The following is a 16,446-nucleotide window of genomic DNA, read 5'->3' on the forward strand; positions in this document are numbered from 1 at the left end:
GAATACATTCTTTTTATGCATCTTATTTCCTTATATAATTTCCTGAAACATTTCTAGGCCTTACATGGGGATATGAGGCTGAAACTGTATTTGAAAGGGGGAACACAAACCAAGAAACTTTGAGGAACTGCCCAAACAAACTTTGAGGGCCACCCTGGCACCCTATGAATACTGTTTTTCCCATAAATCATGAGTTGCTCACTCGCCCAAAAGTTTTTATTCCTACTCATATCTAAATATTGGAGAATTATTAACCTTTTACTTTAATGCAAAGTAAAGTCATTTCAAATAACTTAGTTAAATAATTCAGTAGAGTCTAAACTGCTTCATCTTCAGAATACTTTTTGTAAAACAAATTTGTGCCACCACAGAGGTAAAAATAATGGTAACAGAGGAAAATAAATTAAAAGTAAACTTTTATCCCTGGGGGAAAATTAACTTTTTAATTTTAGAGAACGTGTTTCAGCTTACATGGTGCAGACTAATTTAAATGCGTTAAGTCAGCTTTAAATGATTTATACTAAACCATTTATCCTTTCAGACTCTCTGGACTCTAAATTGAACCGTTATACTCTGATACTGGAATTGAATGTCAATGCTGTCCCAACATTCAGTTGAGCCAAGCAGTTATTCTCATAATGATGAAAATTGTAAGAAACTGGACAACTTCACTGACACGGAGAGGTGTTCTAGCTGCAGACCTCCACTCTCAGCAGAGTTTCTTGGAGGCTCTTCTCCTCCAATGTAAGAAGAAAGTGCTGTCAGGATGTGACATTTATCGAGTTCACAATGAGTTAATAATTAAATCAGTCTAAAATTGGTAAATAGATCTGAGTATCTCTAAATATAATTAAATAAAAATAAGAAAAAATCCTACGTCACCTGACGTTGATGTATTGTTGTATTGTGTTATTGACTGAAATAGGCTATCTACTGTCTCAAAGTGGTTACAGCAATAATCTGAGCCACAGATAAGAGCCTGCACATAAATTTTCTCTTCTCTTCCTGTTGAAAACATTTAACTGTTAGTATTTTGACATTTAGGGCTCTAATTTCGTAGACCAGGCGCAAGCGCAGGCGCACCTGGACAGGGTGTGACCAGCGCACTTTGCAAGTTTCCTGCTGTGCCAAGAGAGGCGCAGTCAAGGCGCTGTGGAGCGCAGAGGAGCCCGTCCACGCCCCCCTCCACGCCATGACGGGGACAGCGCCTCCCTCCTCCGTCTCTGGCAGAGAGGGAGGAGGGAAGCTGTGAGTGGGTTTAACACAGCCAAGCGCTGTTTTCACCAATCAAATGAGCGCCTCTCCTTGCCTTTAAATGCCCTGCAGCCGAGGCGCAGCATCTGATTGGTCTGACTGACCCCCAGCACCGCCAAAACAGTGTGCTGGAAAGACCTGGTAGCAGAGATGGTCAGAGCCGCTGTCCCTGCAGCAGGAGAATGGACAGCGTGGCGCCATCGGAGGACTTGAAGCGCATCACCGTGTGGGCCAGCTCCCGGGACAGATGTAATCTGTTCCTTTGTCATTAATAGGAGAACAAAATGAAGAGACAGTTACACAGCTGGCTTATCCATTCAGAATACTTTTGATCCACCTGCACTCCTGGTTTGTCATCGCCAAGCAGAGCCTTTGGTGATATACTGTATACTCTCCCAGTGTCTCCACCTCATCCTCCTTACAATAATGTACTCCATCTTTTTAGATCAGGTTAAAAATAAAGACTAAAACAGAGAAATATGGGAAATCACGGGTAAATCCTGAGTGACATACATTTATTTTGTCTCTTTTTTCTTCGTCTTTTCTCTCCCTATTTTCTTTGAATTAAATGAAATGAGAGAACCAGATATATACTCAGTATCAGATGTTAAGGCTGTTTATTGTTTAATTGTAAGATGTGCATCAAACTTCCAGCTGTTGTCAGGTTAACTTTTCATTATGACAAACGGCTTTAATCTGACATCAGATGTGATGGGACAGTTAATATAGATATAAATGTATATGCTGGTTCAGACAGTTACATTAAATAGTGATTGCTGTGATTGTTTATTGCATTAAAAAGTGCCTGACACTCTGGAAACCTGCCTCTGAGGCTTTGATGACATGTGCGCACGTGTGCGCCTGTCACCAAATTACAGCTGCGGCGGGTGCGCTCCGCTTTGCGCCGAGGATAGACCTGGTTGGAGCTGGCGAGCTTTCTGCGCACTTTCTGCACTGTTATTGGCACGAAATTGTCATGAATCTGCCGACACCTCCCCCTGGTGCGCCGTCAACTCCCCCTGGCGCGCCGTCACACCCATCTCTGCGCAGACGGTCTACCAAATTGTCAAATTGGCAGCACACGGCATTGCGCCACACGAAATTAACACTGCGCAGGGTGCACCAGGCTTGCGCCCCCTGTGCTGCGCCACAAAATTAGAGCCCTTAGAGTTTAACAGAGAGTAATTGTAAAATGTTTGTGTGAAAGTTGAAATTTTGGTTTCGAACTGAGGTTATATCAATGTATGCTAACCACTAGCATATACACTAGTTTCCCATATACATTAGCATCAAGCTAGTGCTATTTTTTCTGTATCATTTTGGTCCATTAGGAGATGTATAACATGTTGAATGTATTGATTAGGAATCTGGTGTGAGAGAGTAATGTACATTTCTTAATGTGTTTGGTTCTTCAGTAAAACTTCAAGCAGAAAATCCTGAAACTGACAGATTTTTCTTGGGGAAGCTGTTATCACCTGCTAAGCTAAGGTCCAGCGGCTCCGGTGTAATATGAACGATCGACCATGGAATCATCATGCACTAAGGCTGATGATGTCAATGGATTGAACCATTTCTAGTCAACACTTAACAGGAACCAGTTCTGGACACCCATCCCTACAGTAACTGCAGTACTAGTAAAAGTAGACCTCAATTAATCTATTTACTGTTATATAAAATGAATCTAACAGTGAAACAATTGAGGAAATGAGAACGATCAACATCATTACACCAAACGAAGGGGCCCAGTCATGTTGAGTTATTGATGAAGTGACTTTTATACATTTTCTTTTTTCAATGCCACAGTATCAGAGAATCAGGTTAACAAAGGTCATCAAAACACAGAAAAACTGGAAGAGCATACCCAACATAACTTTGAAGGTAACTTTTATTTTGAAATCTTTACTTCATATCGTGATGTCACTTCATTCTGACGGTGGAGGAGTGGAGCCTCCAAAAGAGTCAGCTGAGAGTGGAGGTCTGCAGCTGGATTGTCTTGGGTGGGTTTATGTGTTTGTGAGGCTAAATTTAAGGTCCACATCTGCATATACCCTGAGACACTAACAGCATCCTACTGCTGAAATCCTTCTGTCTGACTTACGTTTGTGTTTCAGTCCTTTCTTTTTTCAGGAAGGGGGTGACAACGATTTGAGCTGGCTCATTGCAGCAGCAGTCACTCCTGCTTCAGAAGCCTTGGGGGAGTCCTTAAAACTCTTCCTAGTTCCAATAAAAAAGACATTTGGTTGGGTGAAAACTGGGACAGTCTGTGAGATAAATCCTGGCCTTTCCCTTGAGTGGGAGCTCGTTTTATCTCACTGCATTCCAATGTGATGTGTGTCATCATCATGGGTAATAGTAAAATACAATTTGTCCCAGCAATGAGTTGTAGAAATATGTATAATTCATACTTTGGTTTGATTTGACTGGTAAAAAATAAAGATGAAGTCATGCTCTTCAAAATATCAGTTTACTTAATGGAACTGAGAAACTGTTCTGCTGTGCTCATAATTATTCCCCAACTGCTCCAGCTTATGCAACTCTAATGAAATAGTTCAGAAAAAAAGTCATGGAACCTAGTTTTTAATCAAAAAGGCATAAAAGGTTACCTGATAACTGAGCCTACACACACCTGCTCTGCAAATGTAACATCAGTGTCTGTCTAGCTCTGCTCTGAAGTTTCATACGTAATTCTACTTATTTATTTTATTTAAGACATTATGGCTTTTATATGGGCAGAGATTTGTGTCACTTAAAACTGAATTTTAATTATAGTACTGAATTTGAAATGCATGATCTCCTTAAATTAAAAAAATACAAAATTCAATCTCAGTTCAGCCTGGCACCACAGTTACAACATCAACACTGTGAGGAAGAGTTATTTAGCAAAGATTTACAGAAATCTGCGTTGTATATCCGAGTAAACTTGAGTTTTCAAACATGACTTTTAATGGAAATGTTGCTATCCCAGCTCTCTCTGCTCAGGTGAAGAGGACAGCCACAGACCATGACGGAGTTTTCTGAGATGTGAACAGAATTTCTGTGAATCTGCGCACAGTTACTCTTCCTCACCAGGAATGCACTCTGGGAATTTTAAAGTTTGAAACTTTCCATGGGAATTTTCTGTAATTTAAAATAATTGGTCATATACATGCATGAATATTAAACATTTTGGTTTGTTAGAAGCAGACATGAATGCAAACATGTTTAAAGCAATAATTTAAATGACACTATGAATATGTTTTCACAGAATTTTTCCAAACTGAGTCCAACTTTTGTGAAAATGGGCATTAACATTTGTCATCAGCAGTCCCTAAAAAAGTCCCATTCAAAAACATCGAAATATTTGGTTACACTTCTCTTCAGGCCAGGCTTTCTACTCATCAAGAACCTCGACCCCATTGCCTTCAATGGCTGCTGAATGGTCATCATGTTCAGTGCCACAAAAATGTATTCTTTTGCAGAACAAAAATCATGACTGGTTAAAAAAATATATATATATATACAGTGTTTCCCATTAATTAATTAGACTGTGGCGGCCCGCCACAGTCTCATTTGGCCCCGCCACAGTCTCATATGGAGAAAAAAATACGATCCGTCACTCGGTCAGATCATTGCACAGCTGTAATTTCCTACCGCACGTAAACAAGCAAGAACAAGAGTGCGCGCGCACTGGTCACGCTCATACACGTCGCTCTTTACTTGATACGTTTGACGCAAACCAGATTCCAGAGACACTGGAGCGGGGAGTCTGACTCTGAGGTACGTGCATTTTTGGGCATTAGCGCTCATGCTAACTGCAGCCGTGGCCACAGTAGCTCACTGCGCTGTCTGCCTCCCTTCACTGGAAGAGGACCGGCTGCACAGCGCACGTCTCGGTTCCAGAGTTTCAGTAACGAGAGAGACCACACTGTTTTAATATCATAGCGCATTCAGAGTCAGTGCAGGCACACAGTACAATCACCTGTTACCATCCCAACGAGGTGACGCGGCTTATTATTTCATGGTCTCCTCTCCTGGGGCCTCATTTTTTACAGCGTGTAAAAGTCCTCTTAAGTTTCACTTACGACGAAAAGGCAAAACGTGCATACTACCAAAATATATACACTCTTTTCAGATCTATCAAACTCTGTGTACACACGGCTGCACGCTGTTCCCTGTGATAAACCACACCGCGCCGAGAACAGCGTAAATGCGGTGACGTGAACACACCTCGTTTCCCGCCTTCAGCACGCCCGAACATAACCATATATGGTCAATGCAAATCAGTACGTGCATATTAAGTAGCCATGTGCGCTGTGGGATTTTATAGTGACATCAGCGTAAGATGGTGAACACAACATACGGAGAGAGCATGGAAGAAGCTGAATTTCTCTCAAAGCCAGATACACAGCAATATCAGGAAATATCAGTCAGAAAATGATCTTGCATTGATTTAGGCTACATTTTGTGATGAAGTGGGCCTTAGCAAATTTAGGCATCTTTATTTATTTAAACTATTTTCTGCAGTCACTGTAGAAAAAAAATAATGAAAACACAACAGTCCTAAATCCAGATAAGGGAGCAGAGAGAAGAAGAATAACGGTAGGCTACAGTCTCAGTAGCCTGATAATGGATCACAGATCATGGAAATAGTGTAAATAACCTGTTGTTGAAATGCTGTTCAGTAAATTTTTCAAAATATTGTGAGTAAGTGAGTTTTTGGTTTTGTTTCTGAATCAAATTTAAAATATTTCTGATATGCCTTTGTAAGTTCGTATTTATCAGCGTACGTTCATGTCCATGGTCCCAAACTGCACTTACTGTAAGGGCGATACATCGTGCTTAAAATCGTACACACACATTAAAACCGCCGAGGGTCAGCGACCCTGCCACCACAGTCTCTCTAAATCCTGTGGGAAACACTGTATATATATATATATATATATATATATATATATATATATATATATATATATATATATATATATATATATATATTTTTTGTTTGTTTGTTGTTGTTGTTTACAACAAAATCCTGAAAATTTACAATATTCCAAAGCTTTAGTTAACACGGAAACTTTCGGGAAACTTTCTTGTAATAGAAAAAAAATAATAATAATAAACCAACCCTTTGCAACCTTATTCTTCAGAGGCGTTAATGACTTGACAGTTGTGCCACACTGAACTGATAATAGATTATAATTTTTTTTTAATTTAAAAAGGCGAAAAAATGAGTTCATAGCAAAAAAAATCAATCATTAAATCCATTTTTGATCATGTTTAGACCTAGCTTTATTCAAACTCACTTTCTCGTGGCACTAATCTCAGCCCATACTTCAACACCATCTTATTTAAAGACGTGGCCAGGACACCTAAAGAAAAATTAAGAACCAGCTTCAAAAAGTTTTACCTGATCTTTCAGTTAACTTGTCATGAAATTTCCTGGCTAAAGGTAAGCTTTGTTGGTTAATGAACAACATGAGCTGATGATCTTTTTTCTTCTTGTGCCACCTTCTTCTGTCTGCATCCACTCTCTGCACTCCTCACGGCTCAGCTGAAGTCTGCAACAAGCGCTCATTTTTTCATACTAAAACTTGATCGACTGGTTCATCCAAAACAAATGGAAAAAATGGAAAAAAAAAATACCCCCCAAGAGTTTTTTTGTTTAATTATTATTTCAATGTGTTCCACTTAATCTTTCAAAATGTGCTGATGTCAAATTTAGATCCAAAAATTGCAAGCTAGAAAATTCAGATTGTAACACCTGGGCTACCCAGGACAGTGAGTTAAATTTACAACTGAATTTGACAAATGGAAACCCGAGAAACCTGAATCTTTCTGTTGTTGAATTATGCAACTTAAATTTCTGGATCTGAGTTTTTGATAAGTGGATTTAAGGGGAACTGAATTTTAAATAGGTGAATTCAGGACAAATACATTCAGATACATGGTTTTTATAATCTAATAATTTAATAGCATGAACTCAGTGGTATTTTTATTTCAGTATTTAACATTCAATAGCTGTTCAATTCAAATAATTATGTCTCTTACTTGCTTCCTTAGAGAGTGGAGGGATTATCAACTTGCTTTACTTTCACTACTGTCTGATTTTTTACGTGTTTTCATGTTTAAAAAAATACAAATGTTTTAACAATTGCTTGTCATTAATGGGTGTGGATAAAAATAAATGACAAAAAAATAAGTTTTTTGTCTGGTTTGTGTAAATTACTTTTCAAATAGCAGAATACTGTCATCCCCTGTTGGTCTAAGTGCCACCACACACACTTGTCATGTCTTGTTAATGGATGTCGACCTGAGCAAAGTACGTGTGTCACAATGAGGAGATCCAGCAGGTAAAGTCAGGAAACCCTTGCAGTTCTTTTTTGCACTCATATTTTTAGAACGACATCAAACCTGAGGCCTTTTTAATTGCAGTTCAGCCCCATGCATTTTTTATGACTGTGACTGCTTTACTGATTAGTTGCAGGGTCAAAGTGATCTTTGCCTCGTCAGGAGGCAGCTCTGAATGGTGAGGGATACAAAAAGTGCAGACAGATGAAGAGGAAAATTCTTATCAGCATAAAAAAACTCAAATTATATTACTTTCATTAATCGCTAGTGACACTCTTTCCCCCATTTGCCAGGCAAACATCATACACTCACAAGCTGCTCTGGGTCTCTCTCTTTAGCATATCCAGACTCAGAGTCATGCAGTGCTGCTCAGCCTGTAAATGACTAACATACCTGAGATTTTTATTAGCAGCGAGATCAGCGGTAATGGAAGCGCATGGGGAGGAGGAGACTAAAGGAAGAGGCTGATTAAAAGGAAGAGGAGCAAAGCGCAGACCCTTTTCACTCGCTTCAGCTCCCCACGAGTTCAGACCGAAGAGGCAGTAAAAACCATGAGGAACAGATAAAGAGAGACTAGGGACAAACAATTAGCACTTACAAATGTTTATCATGAATAAACTGGATTTGGATCATAGTTGCATCAAATCAAAATTCAAATCAAAGGGTGGTTCTTTATTTCCTTGATCAATTGGACTCAGTACAGCACATCTCAATAAAAGTAATGTGAATAAATTATTAGGACCCACTAAAGCTCAGATTTCAGCGAACAACAAACAGCTGAGTTATTGTTTTTTTCTGCGCACAATTTCTGTTGTTGGTGGAAATGTCTCTAAATCCTTCAGAGCCACAAGTGAGGTCACAAATGTTGAAACATTTAAAGTTTTATATCAGCTGTGATAAAGTGATGAGGGAAATACTCACTGCTAAGAGGCTGAAACGATGTAAAGTGTGGCATTTATGTCTGAATAATGGCTTGATCAACCCCTATCAAAATAGTTGTTGGAAATTTCAACTGGATTGAACAACAGAAGGATAAAGGACAAATGAGTGGGCAGATAAAAAGAGAGGGAGAGACAATAGGTTGATCTCCTGCAGAGCAGAAACAGAGATGGAAGAAGATGGAGGAGGACATAAGAACCATCACCTGTCTACTGGATGTGTGAGACTGGTAATCAAGCTGCAGCAAACAGGTGCTTCCACGTGACTAAGTGTGCATCCAAGCAAAGCTGTTAATGATGATTGGTATTCATCCCACAGTTTCTCCGTTGTTAAAGTCAAAGGACTTTCAGTAAGGTGTTAAAGCTCATTTATCACTGTATTTTAAGTCCTGACTAGTTATAAGTATGAGCTTTTTTAACAGGGTCTTTTCTTCTATTTTTGGTTCTCTTTGTATTTGGAGCCTTTCATGATTTTTTGTGGCTCATTTGTTGGTCATTGACACCAAACTGGTTACGTTACCGGTGGTGTTTTTGCTTTTTTTTGTTCCTGAGTGGGTCCAGAGATCTTACATTTAACCATGACTGCATTGTTTACACACAATTTCAGCTGTTTGTAGCCTAAAGCATGATAATGCTAACCAGTGCTAGTACCAATGTTCCCCACAAACTGAGGAAAAGGAGTGGAGGACGACGTGGTGGTGCTGCTTTCAGTAAGGTGTTAAAGCTCATTTATCACTGTATTTTAAGTCCTGACTAGTTATAAGTATGAGCTTTTGTAACAGGGTCTTTGCTCTTTTCTCTCCTTGTTTTCTTATCTTTTTGGTTCTCTTTGTATTTGGAGCCTTTCATGATTTTTTTGTGGCTTATTTGTTGGTCATTGACACCAAACTGGTTACGTTACCAGTGGCGTTTTTGCTTTTTTTCTTCCTGCGTGAGTCCAGAGATCTTACATTTAACCATGACTGCATTGTTTACGCACACAATTTCAGCTGTTTGTAGCCTAAAGCATGATAATGCTTACCAGTGCTAGGACCAATGTTCCCCACAAACTGAGGAAAAGGAGTGGAGGACGACGTGCTGGTGCTGCTGTGGGGGCTAAGAAGCGACGACATTCACCTGTCCTCCCATCTATTGTATGGTGGATGAATGATCTATCAAGATTCAAGTCTAATGGATGAGCTAGCTGTGCTAACTCAGCATGAGACATGAATGCCACATTAGAAGGATTTCACCTGCTTTGAGCAGACAGGATACAGGGTAGAAACTGAACAGACTGGTGAAGAAGTCCAGCGCAGTCCTGGACCCTGTGGAGGTGGAGGCTGGCAGGAGAATGATGGACAAGCTGTCGTCTCTGATGGACATTTTTCTTTTTATTGACACTTATTATATTCTATTTATATACCCTTAAATTTTTTGCACTATACACTTTTTTTAGGTGCTGTGACTCTGAATTTCCCTTCAGAGATTAATAAAGTAAAGGCTATTGCACTCTATTCTAGTTCAAGACCAGTAAATAGAATGTGGCTCCTGACAGTGCAGGTCAACAAATTCTCTGGACGTTTCTCTCTCTTTAATATATTATGATGATAAGTGGCTGAAATGTGAGAAATACTGTATTGACCTGAATATAAGACGTGGAAAAAGGGGGGTCGTCTTTTTATCAGGGTCTAACCACTTGCACATGCTGGTAGTCGCTACACGAATTAGCAATCATAGCAGAGATGGAGTGACAGGAGCTATGGACAGGAGATGAGAAAATCCTGTCTTTTCTAAAGTCTAAGGAACCTGCTGATGTTATAGCTTTTCAAAATCTGCTATTAAACATCCAGTGCAGGTCCGCTTCCTTTTTATACCACAAACAAACCAGACCAGACACTCTTCAAGGTTGACCCAAACCTTTTTCCTTCTCAAGTAACCAGACCTGAAATACAGAAAACCTGAAGCAATAAAGCATTTACCAACTCATGTGGGAGGAGGACTGCTTGCTTCCTTTGTCTCTGGGTAACCTACGAAGCTACACCAAGATAAGTCCAGCTCTGAAGCTGCCGTGAAGTCTGCTGTGTGCACTGTACTTAACTGACTACAGGGTTCAAACACTCTGTGGAGAGATGTCAGATGGAGAGGCGGGTCAATATATACAGCAAACACTTACCCTACAGCACCAGAACAGACTGATCGAGCAGCACAGTGAGTGGATGAATAAGTACTATGGCTCATTAGTAATATTCTATAAGAAGGTTGAGTGAGTTCAAGTTCTTTTTCAGTGAACACATGTTTTTTTAGAACAAACTGTGATTTTAAAGCTACACCCCCCGTCAAACCACACTTTTTCATCCATCAGTCAAACCTGAGTCAACACTTACTGGAAGCGGCTGCTAGTCTCACACCTAAGCTCCGCACTGAGTCCATCGTACAGTCTGTAGCATTGGTGTGACAGCCTGCCACTTTCTCCTTCCAGGCCTCCTTTCTTTAACAAGGACAAGCTTTTCTCCAGGATGCGAAGCTGAGTCTGAACACAACATGCTCAGGCTGCCTTGATTTGGACAATGCACAGATGTAACTCTCTACAGAAGGCCAGACTGATGGTGGGTGAGCACTGAGCAGCTTTCTTTCTGAAAGGCTGAGAGAGGCAAGTTTTATAACGGTTGAGTAAAATCCTCCCCCACAACACAAAATTATTTTTTCGCTCAGATATCTCGCACAAAAGTAACACAAACATATGGATTGTGGGACCTGCGTGTGGAGAAACAGCCATCATATCACAACCCTGATGGACAACACTGACTGGCTATTAATACATTTTTAACAGAGAGCCAATATCGAGGTAGCACTGGACCAACAATAATGTGATACTTCTATTCATGTGTCTGCGAGCACTCTCGCTGCAAAGAAGAAAGGCGATGTAGTCTGCCCACTGGTGTAGGTCAGCTGAGCTCCTGGATGTTACAAACCGAATCAGGCTGTTTGAATGTAAAAGAGAAAACAAGCCTGGAGCCTCTCTCTAGTATTGACATGAGAAATGCCAGATGGAAAAAGAAAAGACATTTTAAAAAATTATCATCGAGGAATTTCAGGCGACAAATACAGAGAACAGATACTACTAGTGCTTTTGATACATAAAATTGCAATTCACAGTGACAGATAATTACTAACAAAGACAGCACAGTCACTCAGCCAATAAGTCCAAAATAAAACACAAACAACTCTCTCAGAGTTTACACATTTTTAAAATACATCAACAAAAGTGCAAAATAAAACCAACAACTGTCAGAGTATTTTTTAAGATAAACCCATCCCTAGTTTGTGGCTGAGGTTATGACCAAATATGGACTCAAACATGAAGCATAAATAATAAGTGAACCTATAAATTGTGATTAACAGCGACAGATTTTCAGTTCAGCGTAGATCAACGATATATTACCAAACTATAAACCAGTCTTATCAGTAATCTTAAAATACAAAACCTTTAATGTTCTGACATGTCTGATATACAAACAAAAATGAAAATGAAAAAAATGTAAATTAAAATATGGAGATAAAAGGTTTCTGCCCAACAGCGATGACATACACATACAGCACTACCGCATAAGATCTCCATCAATCTATCTAGGATAGAGCTATCAGTCTGGTAAGGAATCTGGTTACAAGGCACAAGCGTTAAGGTTAACTGTTGTTTTTTTAAAGGGGACATATCATGCTTGTTTCTCCTTTTCACTATGCCAGACTAGGATGCCTGTAGAGCATTTCTGCCCTCAGTACAAGTCATTTAGTTCCTTCATTGCCCCACAATAGCGTTCTCAATATCCTCAGTTTAGGCCATTCTGAAGATCTTGTTGAAACGCTCTGTTTCCAGAATGACCTCCAGTAACCTCGCAACGTCACAGCCCTTTGTGCTCTGATTGGTCAGTTCTATCAGAGGGGCGGAGGGGGTAGAGCCAGGGGGCGGTTTTATCAGCATGGCAGTATTTACAAAATCACCATATTGGATGGGGCAGACCGAGCGAGTTTGCTGTTTGCCAAAACTTCACCATAAGGCATTGATAGCACTAATAAAATGGCAGAGTGTAGGATACGTCCTTTTGTATTGGACCCTGAGTCAGACCCGGACGGTCCTGCAGCTCAGGAGGAAGAAAATCCACCTGGACACAGATCATCTCAGGACGCTTCAGTGTGGTGAGTCAAACCGGTACTGTAACATGTATAGTTTATACGTGGAAATATAGGCAGACTTCACCAATAAACTATTTCTATAACAGGGCTCCATCCTGCTCCTTCACTTTTCTCTGTCTGTTTTATCCATAATGCTGAAAGTGTAGTCTAAAGACCCCCTCTACCGTCAGTTCCTCACTATGTTATTACCACAGCATTATTGTGGTCCAGGTTCACAGTGCATGTCAGAACAAGCATGCAAATATCACAGTCTCACAAGTATTACAATGTCTGCTAAAACTACAGTGTTTTAACTGCTAATTCACCATGTAAAGCCGAGCTGCTCAGCAGAGCAGAGTCCCTGCATCCAGCACTCAGTCAGTCGGCTCTTGGTGGGTGTATCCCTCGGTGGTGGTTGTGTGACTAACTGACATCACAGAGGATGAGCTGCTTTATCAGATTACTCCAGTAAAAAGAAAGGATCCTCGTGTCGTCATGACGGTCGAAATCTCGCGGTCAACTGGCAATGACCTATTTTCAGAGGCATCAAATCTCGTTCTAGGATATCAGAAAAAATACAATATCTCATTTTTTGAAAATTCAGGGGGTGAAAGGTCTTGTTTTCAAATGTATTACATTATATGTAAGTATTAAATCAGGGATCAGCATGATATGTCCCTTTTAACTGCAATAATTGATACAACCTGTCCAATTTCCAGCACTTATTGACCTCAATTAGTTTCTTAAAAGACTAATACTTTCTTTTTTCTATTTTTCTTTTTACTAAAAATAGACTAAAACCGTTTTGAGTTTTTTTTTACTAAAAGTGGACTAAACTAAAACTATTACATAGGAAAATGACTAAAACTGGTATAAAAAATTTACACATTTGCGTCTAAAAAACTAAGACTAAAGCTCGGAGAGCTGCCTAAAACAACACTGCATCGTGTCAGTACTGGCAACAGATCATCACGTTTTAGCTCTCAAGCATTACTCTGGATATCACATGTCTCTGGTATGGGTACACAGCAAGAACACAGAGGCTGCTTCACTCGCTAAACAATCCCTGGCTCCCTCTTGTTACTTTTACCTTGGGCAACAATAAACTTGAATTTCTGGGGAAAATAGCGAGCCTTGAGTTAGAGTGAATCCAACTCTTGTTACACTGGCTACAAGGACTGACAAATAGGAGATTTGCATCATAGAGAAACACGTGAGAAGTAGACGGTTAATCTTTCTCCAAATCCTTATACTTTTCTAAACTGGGGAGAGATGTGCTTATGTCCAGACTATCCAGACTATCTGCCCATTTTAACTGAGCAGCCATTTTTCACCAAACAACCATGTTTCCTATGACTCAGAAATCAAAGTGCCAGGCAACACTCATGATGCATCATGGCAGCAGTTTTTGTCCTTGACCTGTGAAGTGTTGGCCAGGTTACGAAATGGTAAATGGACTTGTACTTTTATGGAGCTTTCTAGTCTTTCCGACCACTCAAAGCACTTGTACACTGCTAGTCACATTCACCAATTCACACCACATTCACACACTGACAGCAGAGGCTGCTACAATGAGGGACCAGAAGAATTAGATAATCAAACACATTCACGCACTGCTGACAAACAGCAGGAGCAGTTTGGGGGAAACACAGGTCACTCAGTTCATATGTTTGTGTTACTGTTGTGCAAAAAGTCTGGGGAAATGTTTTTGATGTGTTGTGGGGAGAGTTTATCACTCGCTGCGCCCAGCCTTTTTAAAAAATCTGCTCAAGGACACATCTGCATGTGATTGCCAGGGCTAGAATTGAACCCCTAACCTGCCCAGTGAAAGAACACTGAGCCATAGCTGCCCCTACAAAAACAATATTTCAGTCTCTGTACAGTTTCATCTTGTTGAATATATATAATATGATATGCCTGATGTATGTATCCCTGTTAAGCTCTGATTCATAATGAGTGGGAAAGGATCCTGTTTCATCAGTCAGTCAATCAATCTTTATGTACTGCCAAATTACAAAAAAATGCTATCTCAAGACACTTTCCAAAACATTAACAGGTCTAGACCTGCTAATGTTACATTATTAACAAAGAAAGACCCAACATTAAGACTATATAAGGAGTCTGATGTCATCTTAACCCACAAGTAGAGCACCCTGAAAAAAGTTAATGTTTAAGATGCTATGAGGAGGATCTGTTTTAATTGCACTCCCTTGCCACCTTGTGGCCTGAAGTCTCACGCACACTATCTTAAATTACTTCTAACGAGGCAGGTGTTTGTCCTGAAATTAAAAGGAGATCAGATCAAAAAATGTTCTTTGTTCAAGACAACTTTTTACTGGATGCAACATGCCAAGATAAGGTATTTATTACAGTTACAAAGCGATACTGTTTGAAACATGACATCAAGCAAACGTTGTGGCAGCAGCTATATGTAGCAACATCAGCAGCCCATCAGCAAACTAAAGGCTAATTAGCCTTAAGCTCAGGCTGTATCACTCTCGCGTTTAGCTTTCTTCTGCTCTTCTGTCCTTTTTTATCTGAGTTAGGCTCCAGTGTCCACCATCACTACAAAATTAATCACAGAAATCATTTCAGCAGAGAAACACACAGATCTTTGTGTTTTATCGCGTCTCACTTAACTTCGTCAACCGGCGTGGTGTTGTCATAGAGACCTAGATGTGCTGTAAACCAATCTGGTCCATTGTTATGTGTGGATTATGGTACAGGCATATATATATATATATATATATATATATATATATATATATATACATATAAGGGAGCCTTTTTCAAGATCACTTTCAAACTCTTCACAGCCCCTTTAACCAGAAAAGTTTAAAAAAAAAATGTTTTGGGCATATTTAGGTAATGAAGGTTTTTGTTCACAAGTTGTTGCTTTTTTTTTTTACTTAAGTTTTATTGTTGTTGTTTTTCAGATATAACAAACAAGCATAAGAAAATAGTACAGCTCAAAGGCAAAGAACAATGGGTCATCCTTATGTCACAACAGTAAAAAAAAATATACAGTCAGTCATACAGTAGTGGTTCAAGCCTTCAAAGCTATATGTTATATAAAAGCTATATGCTATATGTATATGCTATATACACAATCCATTTTTCCCAGTTTTGCAAAAAAGTTTTTGGTCTTACGTTTAGGGAGAAAATCAATCTTTCCATACCCTTAATTTGAGACACAATATTGATCAGTCAGTCTTTGCTGGAGGATTGCGTTGCAGCCATGTTTGTGTCACAGCTTCCTTACAAGCTGCTAATAAAACCTTTAATAGGTGTTCACAAGTGTTTTCCTTTAAAAAATTATTAGCAAAATTATGTCACTTTTTCAAGAACCAAGTACTGCATAATATATGGACTTAGGGCCAATCCCAATTCTACCACTTAGCCCTTGGTTTTGCACATGCACATATAGTGAAGGGGTGTCCCAATTATCCGTAAGATCAAGGAGGCATAAAGAAGACAAAGCAAAACCCCACTTGAAACCAAGGGATATGACAAATTTCCCATGATACTGATATTCTTTTATCAGTTATCCAATCCTTTGTGCATCAACAGCTAAAGCTAATACTAGCTTCATCTATGTCAGACCGTAGTGAAGGGTATGCAGAGGACAGACTTCACTGCGGTGGGCTGCATTTCATTGATGATTGGACAGATAAGCTGCATTCAGGAGCTGCTTAATGTTAGCTTTTCATGGCTTAGCTGTCTCGTTACTCACATGATGCAGTTCACCCTAGTGGTCTATTTACTGCGAGTTTGTAAC

The 16,446-nt window shown here is 39.7% G+C and overlaps 1 protein-coding gene across 1 annotated transcript in view; it reads right to left on the reverse strand.

Annotated features, from left to right (window-relative positions):
* The window catches only part of LOC141808683 (general transcription factor IIF subunit 2-like), a 71,713-nt gene that overhangs the window by 39,356 nt on the left and 15,911 nt on the right, over positions 1–16,446 (reverse strand). The window lies entirely within an intron of this gene.

The sequence above is a fragment of the Halichoeres trimaculatus genome, unplaced genomic scaffold (genome assembly GCF_033239565.1).
Source record: "Halichoeres trimaculatus isolate MK-OKI-2021-1 unplaced genomic scaffold, fHalTri1.1 fHalTri1_scaffold_19, whole genome shotgun sequence".
In the NCBI taxonomy this organism is placed as follows: domain Eukaryota; kingdom Metazoa; phylum Chordata; class Actinopteri; order Labriformes; family Labridae; genus Halichoeres; species Halichoeres trimaculatus.